Source organism: Rhinoraja longicauda, chromosome 35, assembly GCF_053455715.1.
Source record: "Rhinoraja longicauda isolate Sanriku21f chromosome 35, sRhiLon1.1, whole genome shotgun sequence".
NCBI classification, from domain to species: domain Eukaryota; kingdom Metazoa; phylum Chordata; class Chondrichthyes; order Rajiformes; family Arhynchobatidae; genus Rhinoraja; species Rhinoraja longicauda.
The window spans coordinates 9,466,228-9,481,696 of NC_135987.1; the positions used below are offsets into that span (position 1 = coordinate 9,466,228).

The 15,469-nt window shown below is 51.7% G+C and overlaps 1 protein-coding gene across 1 annotated transcript in view; it reads left to right on the forward strand.

The window, feature by feature from the left end:
* LOC144609888 (pro-neuregulin-3, membrane-bound isoform-like) overlaps nt 1-15,469 on the forward strand; it is a 437,458-nt gene that overhangs the window by 87,303 nt on the left and 334,686 nt on the right. The window lies entirely within an intron of this gene.

Consider the following 15,469-nt stretch of genomic DNA (forward strand, 5'->3'; position numbering starts at 1 on the left):
TGTGCCTGAGGTGAAGGTGCCCCAGTTGTACTGGTCCAGCTGTTGCCCTTGGTGGCCCAAACTGTTGCCCTTGCTGTTGCCCAAACTGGTCCAGGATTTATTGGTGGCAACGATGAAGCAACGACATGGGCTTTCCCAGTCGGGATGGTGGAGGACTTGGAGGGGGAGCCACAGGTAATGTTCCCTTGCACTTGACACTCCTTCCTGGTTGCAGAGGACCAGGGGGTTTGGGGAAGAGATGGTGGGCTGTTGTCAGAGCAGCCCCCTGCATAGATCATGCATTTTTCGTGGTGGTCCTCCTTGCATCCACCGAGTGCCATGGACATAGAATAGACATAGCACAGAAACAGGTCCCCTCAGCCCCTGTGTATATTAATCCCTTTTGCTCGCACTTTGTCCCTTAACCTACTGTGTCCTGGCAATTCGAGGGTCACACAGATGATGGTTCTTGACATTTAGTGAGAATCTCACGTCACCTTCTCAGGCAGTGCGATTCAGTTTCTAACTCGATGTGAAAAAAGTTATTCCTCAGATGCTCTCCAGGCATTGCTCTCCTCACCATATGCCTCCTGGTCTTAGACATCGCTGCAACAGGGAATGGTTCTGAACTATCTACCTTGCTACCATACTATCAGGTTCTCCCTCCACCCCTCCCTCCCACCCTCTGCATTAAGAGGGACAAAATCCATTCTCTCCTCCTAACTGAAGGCATAGATCGAGTGGATGTGGAAAGGATGTTTCCACTGGTGGGAGAGCCTTGGACTAAAGGTCAGAGCCTCAGAATTAAAGGGCGCTCTATTGGAAAGGAGGTGTAGAGGATGATTGAATGGCGAAGTGGACTTGATGGGCCGAATGGCCTAATTCCACTATTATAACTTGTGAAACGTTCCATCTCAGGCAGCATACTGGTGAAACTCCATGCACTTTGTCCAACACAATCACATCTCCCCTATTGTGTGGTGACCAGAACTGTACACAGTGTGTGTGCGTGTGTGTGGCCTGGCCAAGAGTTCCTAATATTGTACCATAACCTTCCTGCTCCCACCATTCTACACCCCCCTAATGAAAGCAGGGGGACCTGGCGCCTTTTTCTCCACCTTGCTGCCTTCAGAGATCTTTGGACTTGTATCCCATTCTCAGGATTGTCAAAACTGCCTGTGGTCCGGCCATTCATGATGTATGTTTGACCCTCGCAAAGCGCATCATCTCACGGTAAGGTGAGGGAAAGCCAAGGAAAGGATGGTGGATGGATTGCCAACCAACGTTGGCCTGGATGACGTTGAACACATCGAGCGAGGTAGGTGGAGGATTTTCCAGCACAATCCTGACTTGGAGCGTCTTTGAGAAGTCAGGGGCCACCTGCAAGGTACCCAAACTCTGCCCGTCACTGTAGTTATTGCAAAAGCTCTCATCATGTTTTTGGTCAATTGTAACCAGAGATTCTGGTGAAGTTACTGAAAGTCACGGGGAGATGGTTACTCTCCCTTTTGTTGGGGATAGTCATTGCCCGGCACTTGAGTAGCATCGCTGTTAGTTGGTGTTTACCAAACGCAGGCCCGAACGGGGTCAAGTTGAGATGTGTGCGGGCATGGGCAGATGTCAGAGGGTAGGGGGAGCAGGTAGGAGAATGGGGTTAGGAGGGACAGGTAGATCAACCATGATTGAATGGCGGAGAGATTTGATGGCCTAATTCAGCACCTATTCCTCACGACCTTGTGACTGCTTCATGTTCTGAGGAAAGCAATTGAACTGTGCAAACGTTAGTCAACTTCCAGCCTTGTGGTGGAAGGAGGATCATCGATGATCCGATGAAAGAGCTGAAGGTATCACAAAATGCTGGAGTAACTCAGCGGGTCAGGCAGCATCACTGGAGAGAAGGATTCAGTGACGTTTCAGGTCTAGACCCTTCTTTTCCTGATGTTGCACATTGCCCGAAACGTCACCCATTCCTTCTCTCCAGAGATGCTGCCTGACCCGCTGAGTTACTCCAGCATTTTGTGATACCTTCGATTTGTATCAGCATCTGCAGTTATTTTCCTACACAAAGAGCTGAAGGTCGTTGGGTCTCGAGCACTGGTGCCTAGGATTGACCTTCAATTCCAGCCAGTATTCCCCCAGTCTTAGATAGACACAAAAAACCTGGAGTAACTCAATGGGTCGGGCAACATCTCTGGAGAAAAGGAATAGGTGACGTTTCTGGTCGAGACCTTTCTTCAAACTGAGGGTCAGCCTTAGTCTGAAGAAGGGTGTCGACCCGAAACCTCACCTATCCCTTCTCTCCAGAGATGCTGCCTGTCCTACTGAGTTACTCCAGCATTTTGTGTCGATTTTCATTGTAAACCAGCATCTGCAGTTCCTTCCTGCACATTTTGTCTGTTTTTCCCCCACTCTTTACTTTTTACAAGGGTTTCCTGATGCTGCACTCTGTCAAATGTTGCCTTGATATCGAGGACAATCAGTGTCACCTCACCTCACCTCTTCTCTCCGTGATTGAACCAAGGCTTTGATAGGATTGGAGCTGGGGAGATGTGGCATGACCCAAACTGACCATCAATGAGTAGATATGGGCCGAGTAAATGCTGCTTGATAATGCTTTCCATCACTTTTCGTAGATTGACAGGCGCTCAATTTGCTAAACTGGCTTTCCCTTGCTTTTTGTAAACAGGACATACCTGGGCAATTTCCCACCTTGCCTCAGTCATTGTGTTGGAACGTCTTAACCAGAGGCTTGGCTGGTCTGTGAACCCAGGTAATCTGCAATGCAGCAGAATGTTTTCAGATCTCAACATCTCAAGAGTCAAGCGTGTTTTATTGTCACAATGTCCCAGGTAGGACAATGAAATTCTTACTTGCAGCAGCACAACAGAATGTGTAAACACAGTATAAGAAAATAACTGCAGATGCCGGTACAAATCGAAGGTATTTATTCACAAAATGCTGGAGTAACTCAGCGGGTCAGGCAGCATCTCGGGAGAGAAGGAATGGGCGACGTTTTGGGTCGGGACCCTTCTTCAGACTGATGTCAGGGGGGCGGGACAAAGGAAGGATATAGGTGGAGACAGGAAGATAGAGTAAACACAGTACTCTGTGAACAAGTTAATAAATGTGAAAAAAAAATCAGTGTGTGTATATACAGTACACACACACACACACACTCATACACCCACACACACACACACACACACACTCATACACCCACACACACACACACTCATACACCCACACACACACACACACACACACACACTCATACACCCACACACACACACACACACACACACACACACACACACACACTCATACACCCACACACACACACACACACACACACACACACACACACACACACACACACACACACACACACACACACACACACTCATACACCCACACACACACGCACATACACACACACACCCACACACACGCACATACACACACACACACCCACACACACACGCACATACACACACACACACACACACACACACACTCATACACCCACACACACACACACACACACACACACACACACACACACACACACACCCACACACACACCCACACACACACCCACACACACACACACACCCACACACACACACACACACACACACTCATACACCCACACACACCCACACACACACACACACACACTCATACACCCACACACACACACACACACACACACACACACACACACACACACACACACACCCACACACACACACACACACACCCACACACACACACACACACACACACATAAAAGACAAGCAAACAATAATCAGTGCAATAATAACAATAGGTTATTATTGTTATTATATTATTTGAATTTCCAAAGAGGTGCCCTTTTCCAAGAAAGCAGCACAATGATTGATTCCAGGTCTGTTTGTGTCACCTGGCAAATTCAGCATCACTGGTGCCAGTCTCCCTTACAAATTCATTACAACTTCCCTGTCAGGGATGTATGGGATGGCAATGTGCAGTGTTCCTAATGTCAGCATCACCAGGGAGCTTGGAGCAGGAGGTCCTGGGACCCCTGACATTGGGACATTGGGCACTGGTAGGACCATTGGCCCTTCACGCCTCATCACCAGAGTGTGGGGTCATAAGGTCATCAGGAATAGGAGTAGAATTAGGCCATTCGGCCCATCAAGTCTACTCTGCCATTTAATCATGGCTGATCTATCTCTCCCTCCTAACCCCATTTTCCTGCCTTCTCCCCATAACCTCTGGCACCCGTACTAATCAATAATCTATCTGTCTCTGCCTAAAAAATATCCAGTGACTAGGCCTCCACAGCCTTCTGTGGCAAAGAATTCCCTGCACCTACTCATCCCCTGCCCCCACCCCACCCCTGCACCCACCCCACCCATCCCCCGCACCTACCCCACCCATCCCCCGCACCCACCCCACCCAACCTCTGTTCCACCATGCGCCCCACCCCACCCATCCCCCGCACCCACCCCACCCAACCCCTGCACCCACCCCACCTATCCTCTGCACCCACCCCACCTATCCTCTGCACCCACCTCACCCATCCTCTGCTCCCACCATGTGCCCCACCCATGCCCTCATCTCTGCCCCCACCCCACCCATCAACCCCACCCACCCCACCCATCCCCTGCACCCACCCCACCTATCCTCTGCACCCACCCCATCCATCCCCTGCACCCACCCCACCCATTCCCTGCACCCACCCCATCCATCCTCTGCACCCACCTCACCCCTCTGCTCCTACCATGTGCCCCAACCCACCCATGCCCTCATCTCTGCCCCCACCCACCCACCCATCCCTCACACCCACCCCACCCATCCTCTGCACCCACCATCTGCCCCACCCCACCCCACCCAACCCACCCCTTGCCCCATCAAACTCATCATTTTCACCCATCCCCCACCCGACCAATCCTCCACCCCATCCCATCCCACCCATCACCTGCTCCCATCCCACCCACCCCCTGCTCTATCTTCTCCAGCAATGCACCTCCTCTCGGCTGATGTCAGAAGCCCTCCCCAACATGTCCATGTGGTTGTGCCTGGTTTACTCACACACAAGGCGGGGGAGGGAGTTGTACACCCACGGCCACACAGTCTGAACAGAGCAAGGTCTTGCCCAATAACCACGGTATGCAAGATTGGGGAGGAGGCCCCGATGTACACGTATAGGGATGGACACACACACACAGATATACATACAGTACTACACAGTACTACATACAGATACACACACACACACATAGTACTACACACAGATATATACACAAACACACAGATATACAGACACACACACAGATATCATCATATCATATCATATATATACAGCCGGAAACAGGCCTTTTCGGCCCTCCAAGTCCGTGCCGCCCATTGATCCCCGTACATTAACACTATCCTACACCCACTAGGGACAATTTTTACATTTACCCAGCCAATTAACCTACATACCTGTACGTCTTTGGAGTGTGGGAGGAAACCGAAGATCTCGGAGAAAACCCACGCAGGTCACGGGGAGAACGTACAAACTCCTTACAGTGCAGCACCCGTAGTCAGGATCGAACCTGAGTCTCCGGCGCTGCATTCGCTGTAAAGCAGCAACTCTACCGCTGCGCTACCGTGCCGCCAAAATATACAGACACAGATATACATACACGCAGGGTGTCAGGGATTTATGGGGAGGAGGCAGGACAATGGGGTTGAGAGGGAAGGATAGATCAGCCATGATTGAATGGCAGAGTAGACTTGATGAGCCGAATGGCCTAATTCTGCTCCTATAGCATGTACACGCACACAGATATACACACACATTCACACGCACATTTTCACTCACACACACATTTGGAGGAGTGGACAGCAGGAACAGAGTAAGTGGGACTTTAAGAAAAGCCGCTGCAGTTAACAAGGTCAGGTTTGTTGAGCAGCTGAAGGCAGTTAACATCCTGGAGTGGCTGCTGATCGTGGGTGTATAAATAGGGAATGATCAGAGAGTGCAGGAATGACATGCGGCCATTCTCCTGGACAACAGGTATGGTCTGCTGATTACTGGTGGTGGGAGATGTCTTGGCAGGGATTACATGGGGCTGCAATCAGGTCCACTGGTTGGGCTTGGCTCTGTGTCACAGCGGGCAAGGGCAGAGCGATCGGAGACTTGCTCGTTAGGAAGAGACGGGTGATTCTGTGGAAACAAATGAGAGTCCAAGATGGTGTCGGAAGGAACTGCAGATGGTGGTTTAAATTGAAGGGAGACACAAGACACTTGCGGCTATCTCCAAGATGGTACGTTGCCTCCCTGGTGCCAGGGTCCAGGATGTCTTGGATTGGCTGCAGAATGTCCTCAAGATGAGCAGCTGGAAGCTGTGTATGTTGGGCACAAATGACACGAGTAGGAAAAGGAATGAGGTCCTGCAGAGTGAATGTGGAGAATGGGCCAAAGATTCAAAAGCAGGACCTCTGGAAGTAATCTCTGGGTTGCTCCTGGTACTGTCTGCTAGTTAGGGTAAGAACAGGGAGGGCGGCACGGTGGCGCAGCGGTAGAGTTGCTGCCTTACAGCGAATGCAGTGCCAGAGACTCAGGTTCGATCCCGGCTACGGGTGCTGTACTGTACGGAGTTTGTACGTTCTCCCCGTGACCTGTGTGGGTTTTCTCCAAGATCTTCGGTTTCCTCCCACACTCCAAAGACGTGCAGGTACATAGGTTAATTGGCTGGGCAAATGTAAAAATTGTCCCTAGTGTGTGTAGGATAGTGTTAATGTGCGGGGATCGCTGGGCGGCGCCGACCCGGTGGGCCGAAGGGCCTGTTTCAGCGCTGTATCTCAAAATCAAAGGCACAGGTGACTGTGTGGCAGTGCATTTGGGGCAGGGGTTTAGATTTTTGCATCTTTGGGATTTCTGGGGCAGAGGTGAGCTGTGCAAGAGGGACAGGTTGCACCTAAACTGGAGGAGAACCAGTATCCTCTGAAATCAAAGTGGTCACCTATGTGTGGAGCTGCAGAGGATGGATGAGGTCCTCAATGAGTATTTATTGTTACTGTAGAGAAAGATGAAGGTAAGGGAACTTGGGGCAGTTCATTATGTCTTGAGGACAGTGGAGGAGATGCTTGACGTCTGAATGTCTTTGAAGATAGAAAAAAATCTCCCAGGTCTGATCAGGTATATCCACGGGCACTGTGAGAAACTAGAGATGAAGTTACAGGAGCCCTGGCTGAGATATATGACTCAGCATTAGACATGGGGGAGATGCTGGATGACCGGAGGGTAGCTCATGCTGTGCAAGGAAAGACCTGTGAGCTAAAGTCCAGTGACCCTAACCTCTGTAGCAGGCAAGATCCTGGAGAGGATTGTGAGGGATAAGATATTTATGCATTTGGAAAGACAATATAGATTTACACATGGGCGATCGTGTCTTGCAGGTTGGTTTGTAAAAGTACGAAGAAAGTTGAGGGCAAGGCTGTAGACATTCGTGCGTACGGATTTCAGCAAGGCCTGGAGGTTCTGCATAGAAGGCTGCTCTGGAAGGTTAGATCGCATGGGATCTAGGGCGAGCAAGCTGTCGGCAGACAGAATTGCCTTTGTGGAAGGAGGCAGAGGGCGATGATGAGGGCGATGTTTCTGGGGTTTGAGGCCTGTGACTGGTGTTGTGCCTCAGGAATCTGTGCTGGGCACATTGCGGCTTGTGATCTATATCAATAACCCGGATGAGCATGAACAAGGTGTGATTAGTAAGTTTGCAGATGACTCTAAAGTATCGTAGACTGAAGATGTAATCAAAAAACACAGCGGCATCTTGATCAAGTGGGCAGCAGAGTGACTGATGGAGCTTAATGCAGGTAAGTGCAAAGTATTTCATATTGGGAAGTCAAACTATGGCAGGAACTTCACAGTGAATGGCAAGGCCCTGAGAAATGTTGTGGACCAGATGGGTCTCGGCGTGCAGGTACAATGTTTCCTGTGAGTGGTTTCACAGGTTAATAGGGTGGTGAAGAAACTTTTGGTACATTGACCTGCAGTCAGGGTATTGAGTATAGAAGTTGGGATATTCTCGTTTAGAGCTAAAGCATGGAAACGGGCCCTTCGGCCCACAAGTCCGCACCGACCAATGATCCCCATGCATTAACATTACCCGACACACACTAAGGGGCAATTCACATTTATACCAAGCCAATTAACCTACAAACCTGTATGTCTTTGTGGTGTGGGAGGAAACCGGATATCTTGGAAAAAACCCACACAGTTCATAGGAAGAAGGTACAGACAGCAACTGTAGTCAGGATCAAACCCAGGTCTCTGGAGCTGTAAGGCAGTAGCTCTACTACTGTGCCACCATGCCGCCCGTACGTTGTGACATTGTTTGTTACAATTGTACAAGATGTTGGTGAGGCCACATTTGGAGTAATCTGTTGTGGGTTTTTGGTCATTCACCGATAGTAAGGATGTTGTTGAGCTGGAAAGAGAGCGGCACGGTGGCGCAGCGGTAGAGTTGCTGCCTTACAGCGAATGCAGCGCCGGAGACTCGGGATCGATCCCGACTACGGGCGCCGTCTGTACGGAGTTTGTACGTTCTCCCCATGACCTGCGTGGGTTTTCTCCGAGATCTTCGGTTTCCTCCCACACTCCAAAGACGTACAGGTATGTAGGTTAATTGACTGGGTAAAATGTAAAAATTGTCCCTAGTGTGTGTAGGATAGTGTTAATGTGCGGGGATCGCTGGGCGGGGCGGACCCGGTGGGCCGAAGGGCCTGTTTCCGTGCTGGATCTCTAAAAATAAAAAAAAAGATTGCAGAGCCGAATTACAATCTGGTTGCCGGGACTTGCGGTCTGAGCTGCAGGGAGAGGTTGTGAAAACTATGACTTTAACCCTTGGTGTGCAGGAGGATGAGGGGTGATCTTGTAAGATCATGAGAGGAATAGATAGGGTGAATGCACTGGGGCACCTAGGACCGGGGAATCAAGAACCAGAGGACTTAAGTTTAAGGCGAGAGGGGAAACATTTACTAGGGACCTAATGGGCAACTTTATCACTCAGAGGGCGATGTGTACAGGGAATGAGCTGCCAGAGATGGAACAGTATTTAAGAGGCACGGTTACATTCACGTACAAGGTTTGGTGAGATATGGGCCAATTGTAGGTAGATGAAACCAGCTTAGATGGGGCAGCTTAGTTGGTGTGGACGAGTTGGGCAGAATGGTCTCTGTCTGTGCAGAATGACTGTGACTCTATGGGAGTGAGGGAGCTGAGGAGAGAGACTAGAAGGGGAGAATGGGTGGGAGGATGTGTTGGGAGATGGATGGAGGGAGGAGAGGCTACGGAGGAGATGGATACATTAATAGGGCGGCACGGTGGCCAAGTGGTAGAGTAGCTGCCTTGCAGCACCAGAGACTCGGGTTCGATCCCAACTACGGGTGCAGTCTGTGCGGAGTTTGCACGTTCTCACCGTTTTCTCCGAGATCTCCTGTTTAATTCCCACACTCCAAAGACATGCAGGTTAATTGGTTTGGTGAATGTGTAGACTGTCCCTCGTGTGTGTGTGTGTGTGTGTGTGCGTGTGTGTGCGTGTGTGTGCGTGTGTGTGCGTGTGTGTGTGTGTGTGCGTGCGTGCGTGCGTGCGTGCGTGCGTGCGTGCGTGCGTGCGTGTGTGTGTGTGTGTGTGTGTGTGTGTGTGCGGGGGCTGGTGCGGACGCGGTGGGCCGAAGGGCCTGTTGCCGCGCTGGATCTCTAAACTAAACTAAACATTGTTCACGGTGCCAAGTAAGAGCAGTGAGGATGCAATGAAGTGAAGGATGTTGTGGAATAGAGAACGAGAGGAGACTTAGTGAGCCAACAGTCTCCCATGGTGAGAGAGGTAGGAGACTGACACTGGGAATTAAAGATGAGCCAACCGCAGTATCTGGCAGCGTAGAAACATTGTCTTCCTTAGATCAGACCATCACCATGGTAACCAGGCTATGTAAAATTCCCAATGATCGGCATTCCTGAAATTAATACCCAATAAAATTCCTGGCCACACAACCAATAATTCCCAAGTGCCAAGGGTTCTTTAATTGGCTTTTATTATTAAATTATTTTCTTTATTTCCATGAGGTTCTGCATTCTGAAACTGCTCGTTTCCAGCTTCGCTGGCACAAACTGTGCAGTCACGAGTCAAGAATATTTGTACCGATACTGGAACAATGAAATTCTTACCTGCAGCAGTATAACAGGCCTGCACAGTAAACACAATGCACACGGAATAATGTATCATCTACAAAACATGTATAAAATCAATAACCACAATGCTAGTGCAAAAAGCCTTGGTACACCAAAGTTCATAATTGAGGTCAGTGTTGTGTGGTATTCAGAAGCCTCTGGTTGTTGCCATCCCTGGGATGGTGGGACTTTCATATGAAGAAAGACTGGATAGACTAGGCTTGTACTCGCTGGAATTTAGAAGACTGAGGGGGGATCTTATAGAAACATATAAAATTCTTAAGGGGTTGGAGAGGCTAGATGCGGGAAGATTGTTCCCGATGTTGGGGGAGTCCAGAACCAGGGGTCACAGCTTAAGGATAAGGGGGAAGTCTTTTAGGACCGAGATGAGAAAACATTTCTTCACACAGAGAGTGGTGAATCTGTGGAATTCTCTGCCACAGAAGGTAGTTGAGGCCAGTTCATTGGCTATATTTAAGAGGGAGTTAGATGTGGCCCTTGTGGCTAAAGGGATCAGGGGGTATGGAGAGAAGGCAGGTACAGGTTACTGAGCTGGATGATCAGCCATGGGCGGCACGGTAGCGCAGCGGTAGAGTTGCTGCTTTACAGCGAATGCAGCGCCGGAGACACAGGTTCGATCCTGACTACGGGTGCTGCACTGTAAGGAGTTTGTACGTTCTCCCCGTGACCTGCGTGGGTTTTCTCCGAGATCTTCGGTTTCCTCCCACACTCCAAAGACGTACAGGTATGTAGGTTAATTGGCTGGGTAAATGTAAAAAAAAAAAAATTGTCCCTAGTGGGTGTAGGATAGTGTTAATGTACGGGGATCGCTGGGCGGCACGGACTTGGAGGGCCGAAAAGGCCTGTTTCCGGCTGTAGATATATGATATGATATTGAATGGCGGTGCAGGCTCGAAGGGCCGAATGGCCTACTCCTGCACCTATTTTCTATGTTTCTATGTTGCAGTTCTTGAGCCTGGTTTTCATGGTTTTCTGACTTGTACCTTCTTCCGATGGTCGGAGCGAAACGAAAGGGTGGCCTGGGGGATGTGGTTCTCTCATATTGGCAGCCGTTTTGAGGTATTGCCTCCTATATATCCCTTCAATGCTGGAAGGTCAGAAGCTGTGATGGATCGGGCAGGGTTTACGACTCTATAATCCTCTTCATTTCTGGGTGTTTCAGTTATAACCGAGGCCGTGATGCAACCCGTTAATATGCTTTCCACTCTACACCTGGAGAAGTTCAAGAGGAAGGATATTCTTGCTATTGAGGGCGTGCAGCGTAGGTTTACTAGGTTAATTCCCGGAATGGCGAGACTATCATATGTTGAAAGACTGGAGTGACTAGGCTTGTATATACTGGAATTTAGAAGGATGAGAGGAGATCTTATCGAAACGTATAAGATTATTAAGGGGTTGGACACGTTAGAGGCAGGAAACATGTTCCCAATGTTGGGGGAGTCCAGAACAAGGGGCCACAGTTTAAGAATAAGGGGTAGGCCATTTAGAACTGAGATGAGGAAAAACTTTTTCAGTCAGAGAGTTGTGAATCTGTGGAATTCTCTGCTCAGAAGGCAGTGGAGGCCAATTCTCTGAATGCATTCAAGAGAGAGCTGGATAGAGCTCTTAAGGATAGCGGAGTCAGGGGGTATGGGGAGAAGGCAGGAACGGGGTACTGATTGAGAATGATCAGCCATGATCACATTGAATGGTGGTGCTGGCTCGAAGGGCCGAATGGCCTCCTCCTGCACCTATTGTCTTTTGTCTATTGTAAGAGTATTTGTCAACATGCCGAATCTCCCCCAAGTAGTGATGGCTTTCTTTGCAATAGCATCAATGTGCTTGGCCCAGGACATATCCCCAGAGATACGCACACCCAGAAACTCAGTACGTGACTGAGGTTGAGTACGCCTTGCCTCTGTGCAGGTGCTGTCTGTATGGAGTTTGTTCGTTCCCTCTGTGGCGCAATGGGTTTTCTCCGGGTGCTCCGGTTTCCCCCCACGCTCCAAAGACATACAGGTTTGTAGGTGAAGTGGCTTCTGTAAAAGTTGTAAATTGGCTCTGGTGTGTAAGTTACTGCAGGTTGACCGCTGGTCGGCACGGACTCGGTGGGCCGAAGGGCCTGTTTCCGCGCTGCATCTCTAAAGTCTAAAGCCCACATCATCTACACCTTGGCAGCACCTCAGTCGTCATTCATAGTTAACGGGATCTGCAAGTTGCCTGGGATGGCCAGCTTTTACTGCATCTTCCTAACTGCCCTTGAAGATGGTGCTGAGTTACCATGTTCCCCTTCTCCTTGTGTATGTGCGAGGTTTTTTTACTGTGCCACTTGCAGCCTACATCGGGGCCATCTTGTTGCTGGAAGCCTCCAGTAGCCCGCCTGACTGGAACAGAGAGCGGTCTCTCTCCCCTGATGGATGTGAACCAGATGTGTTTTAAAACAATTTGGCAGCTTCATGATCACCAAGACCGGCTTATCTACTTATTTACATGTTTGTTTAATTAAGCTCATTTAATAAGCTGAATTTAAATTCCACAGCTACCATGGTGAGATCTGAACGTGTGCCTAGTTTATCGTCCACTCCATGGGATTGCTTGTAGTTGGAGACTAATGCAACATGGAAACTGGCCCCACCTTGTCTCCACACAGTCCATTTTGGCGACCTGAGCAAGTCCCATTTGCCTCCATTTAAAAAAAAAACAGACTTGACCATCTGAAAAACTTTGTTTCTGAAAAAATAATTGTCTTTTAGACACTGTAATTGTACCCACTTATAGACAATAGGTGCAGGAGTAGGCCATTCGGCCCTTCGAGCCAGCACCGCCATTCAATGTGATCATGGCTGATCATTCACAATCAGTACCCCGTTCCTGCCCTCTCCCCGGTACCCGCCCTCTCCCCGGTACCCGCCCTCTCCCCCGGTACCCGCCCTCTCCCCGGTACCCGCCCTCTCCCCGGTACCCGCCCTCTCTCCCCGGTACCGCCCTCTCCCGGTACCCGCCCTCTCCCCGGTACCCGCCCTCTCCCCGGTACCCGCCCTCTCCCCGGTACCCGCCCTCTCCCCGGTACCCGCCCTCTCCCCGGTACCCGCCCTCTCCCCGGTACCCGCCCTATCCCCGGTACCCGCCCTCTCCCCGGTACCCGCCCTCTCCCCGGTACCCGCCCCTCTCCCCGGTACCCGCCCTCTCCCCGGTACCCGCCCTCTCCCCGGTACCCGCCCTCTCCCCCCGGTACCCGCCCTCTCCCCCCGGTACCCGCCCTCTCTCCCCGGTACCCGCCCTCTCCCCGGTACCCGCCCTCTCCCCGGTACCCGCCCTCTCTCCCGTACCCGCCCTCTCTCCCGGTACCCGCCCTCTCTCCCGGTACCCGCCCTCTCTCCCGGTACCCGCCCTCTCTCCCGGTACCCGCCCTCTCTCCCGGTACCCGCCCTCTCTCCCGGTACCCGCCCTCTCTCCCGGTACCCGCCCTCTCTCCCGGTACCCGCCCTCCTCCCGGTACCCGCCCTCTCTCCCGGTACCCGCCCTCTCTCCCGGTACCCCGCCCTCTCTCCCGGTACCCGCCCTCTCTCCCGGTACCCGCCCTCTCTCCCGGTACCCGCCCTCTCTCCCGGTACCCGCCCTCTCTCCCGGTACCCGCCCTCTCTCCCCCGGTACCCGCCCTCTCTCCCGGTACCCGCCCTCTCTCCCGGTACCCGCCCTCTCTCCCGGTACCCGCCTCTCTCCGGTACCCGCCCTCTCTCCCGGTACCCGCCCTCTCCCCCGGTACCCGCCCTCTCCCCCGGTACCCGCCCTCTCCCCCGGTACCCGCCCTCTCCCCCGGTACCCGCCCTCTCCCCCGGTACCCGCCCTCTCCCCCGGTACCCCGCCCTCTCCCCCGGTACCCGCCCTCTCCCCCGGTACCCGCCCTCTCCCCCGGTACCCGCCCTCCCCCCGGTACCCCGCCCTCCCCCCGGTACCCGCCCTCCCCCCGGTACCCGCCCTCCCCCCGGTACCCGCCCTCCCCCCGGTACCCGCCTCCCCCGGTACCCGCCCTCCCCCCGGTACCCGCCCTCCCCCCGGTACCCGCCCTCCCCCCGGTACCCGCCCTCCCCCCGGTACCCGCCCTCCCCCCGGTACCCCGCCCTCCCCCCGGTACCCGCCCTCCCCCCGGTACCCCGCCCTCCCCCGGTACCCGCCCTCTCCCCGTACCCGCCCTCTCCCCCGTACCCGCCCTCTCTCCCCCGTACCCGCCCTCTCTCCCCCGTACCTGCCCTCTCCCCCCCGTAGCTGCCCTCTCCCCATACATCTGCAGGTTCCTTGGGCAGCTCATTCCATACACTAACCATCCTCTGAGATGGTGAAAGAAAAGTTACCCCTTGGGTCTCTTTTAAATGTTTCCTCTCCCTCCTTAAATCTATGCCCTGTCATTTTAGACCCCTACCCTGGATAGATAGACCTTTCATTCTGTACCTTGTAATTTTATAAACCCATTACTGCTCAAACTCTGATGTTTTGGGGACTTCTTCCCCAAAACATCGCCCTCTCGATCCAGCAACATTCTGGTGAATTTTTGTCCAAAAAAAATCTCAGTCAAATTTGTGTGACAATTTCTCGTTATTCCTGACTATTCATAATCAGTATTCCTGTCAGTAGTCTTGACTATTCATCATCCATTCCTTCTCTCCTGAGATGCTGCCTGGCCCGTTGAGTTACTCCAGCATTTTGTGATACCTTCGATTTGAACCAGCATCTGCAGTTATTTTCCTACACATCTTGCCGCTCCACTGCAAATTCTCCTCGAGGTATGTCTACTATGAAGAGGTTCTCCTCCTCTCAACCCATTCCTTCTCTCCCGAGATGCTGCCTGACCCGCTGAGTTACTCCAGCATTTTGTGCCTGCATTCATAATCAGTCCTTGCCTTGATAAATGCTGGTAGATCATGTCATTCAGAATCTCCTCTAGTAACTTTCCCACCTCTGATGTTAAGCTCACCGGCTATTAGTACCCATGCACCCCTTCTTGAATAATGGCATTACATTGTCCACCCACCAGTCTTCAAGTATCTCTCTAGTCAGGGGCTCCAATCTCTTCCCAAACGTCCCACATTGGCGTGGAATGCATTTAATTAGATCCCAATGAATCATCCATCTTGTTATGCCTTCAACCTGATCCAATACGAACCATCTGAAGAGGGGTCTTGACCCGAAATGTCACCCATTCCTTCTCTCCGGAGATGCCGCCTGTCCCGCTGAGTTACTCCAGCATTCTGTGTCGATCTTTGGAGTAAACCAGCATCTACAGTTCCT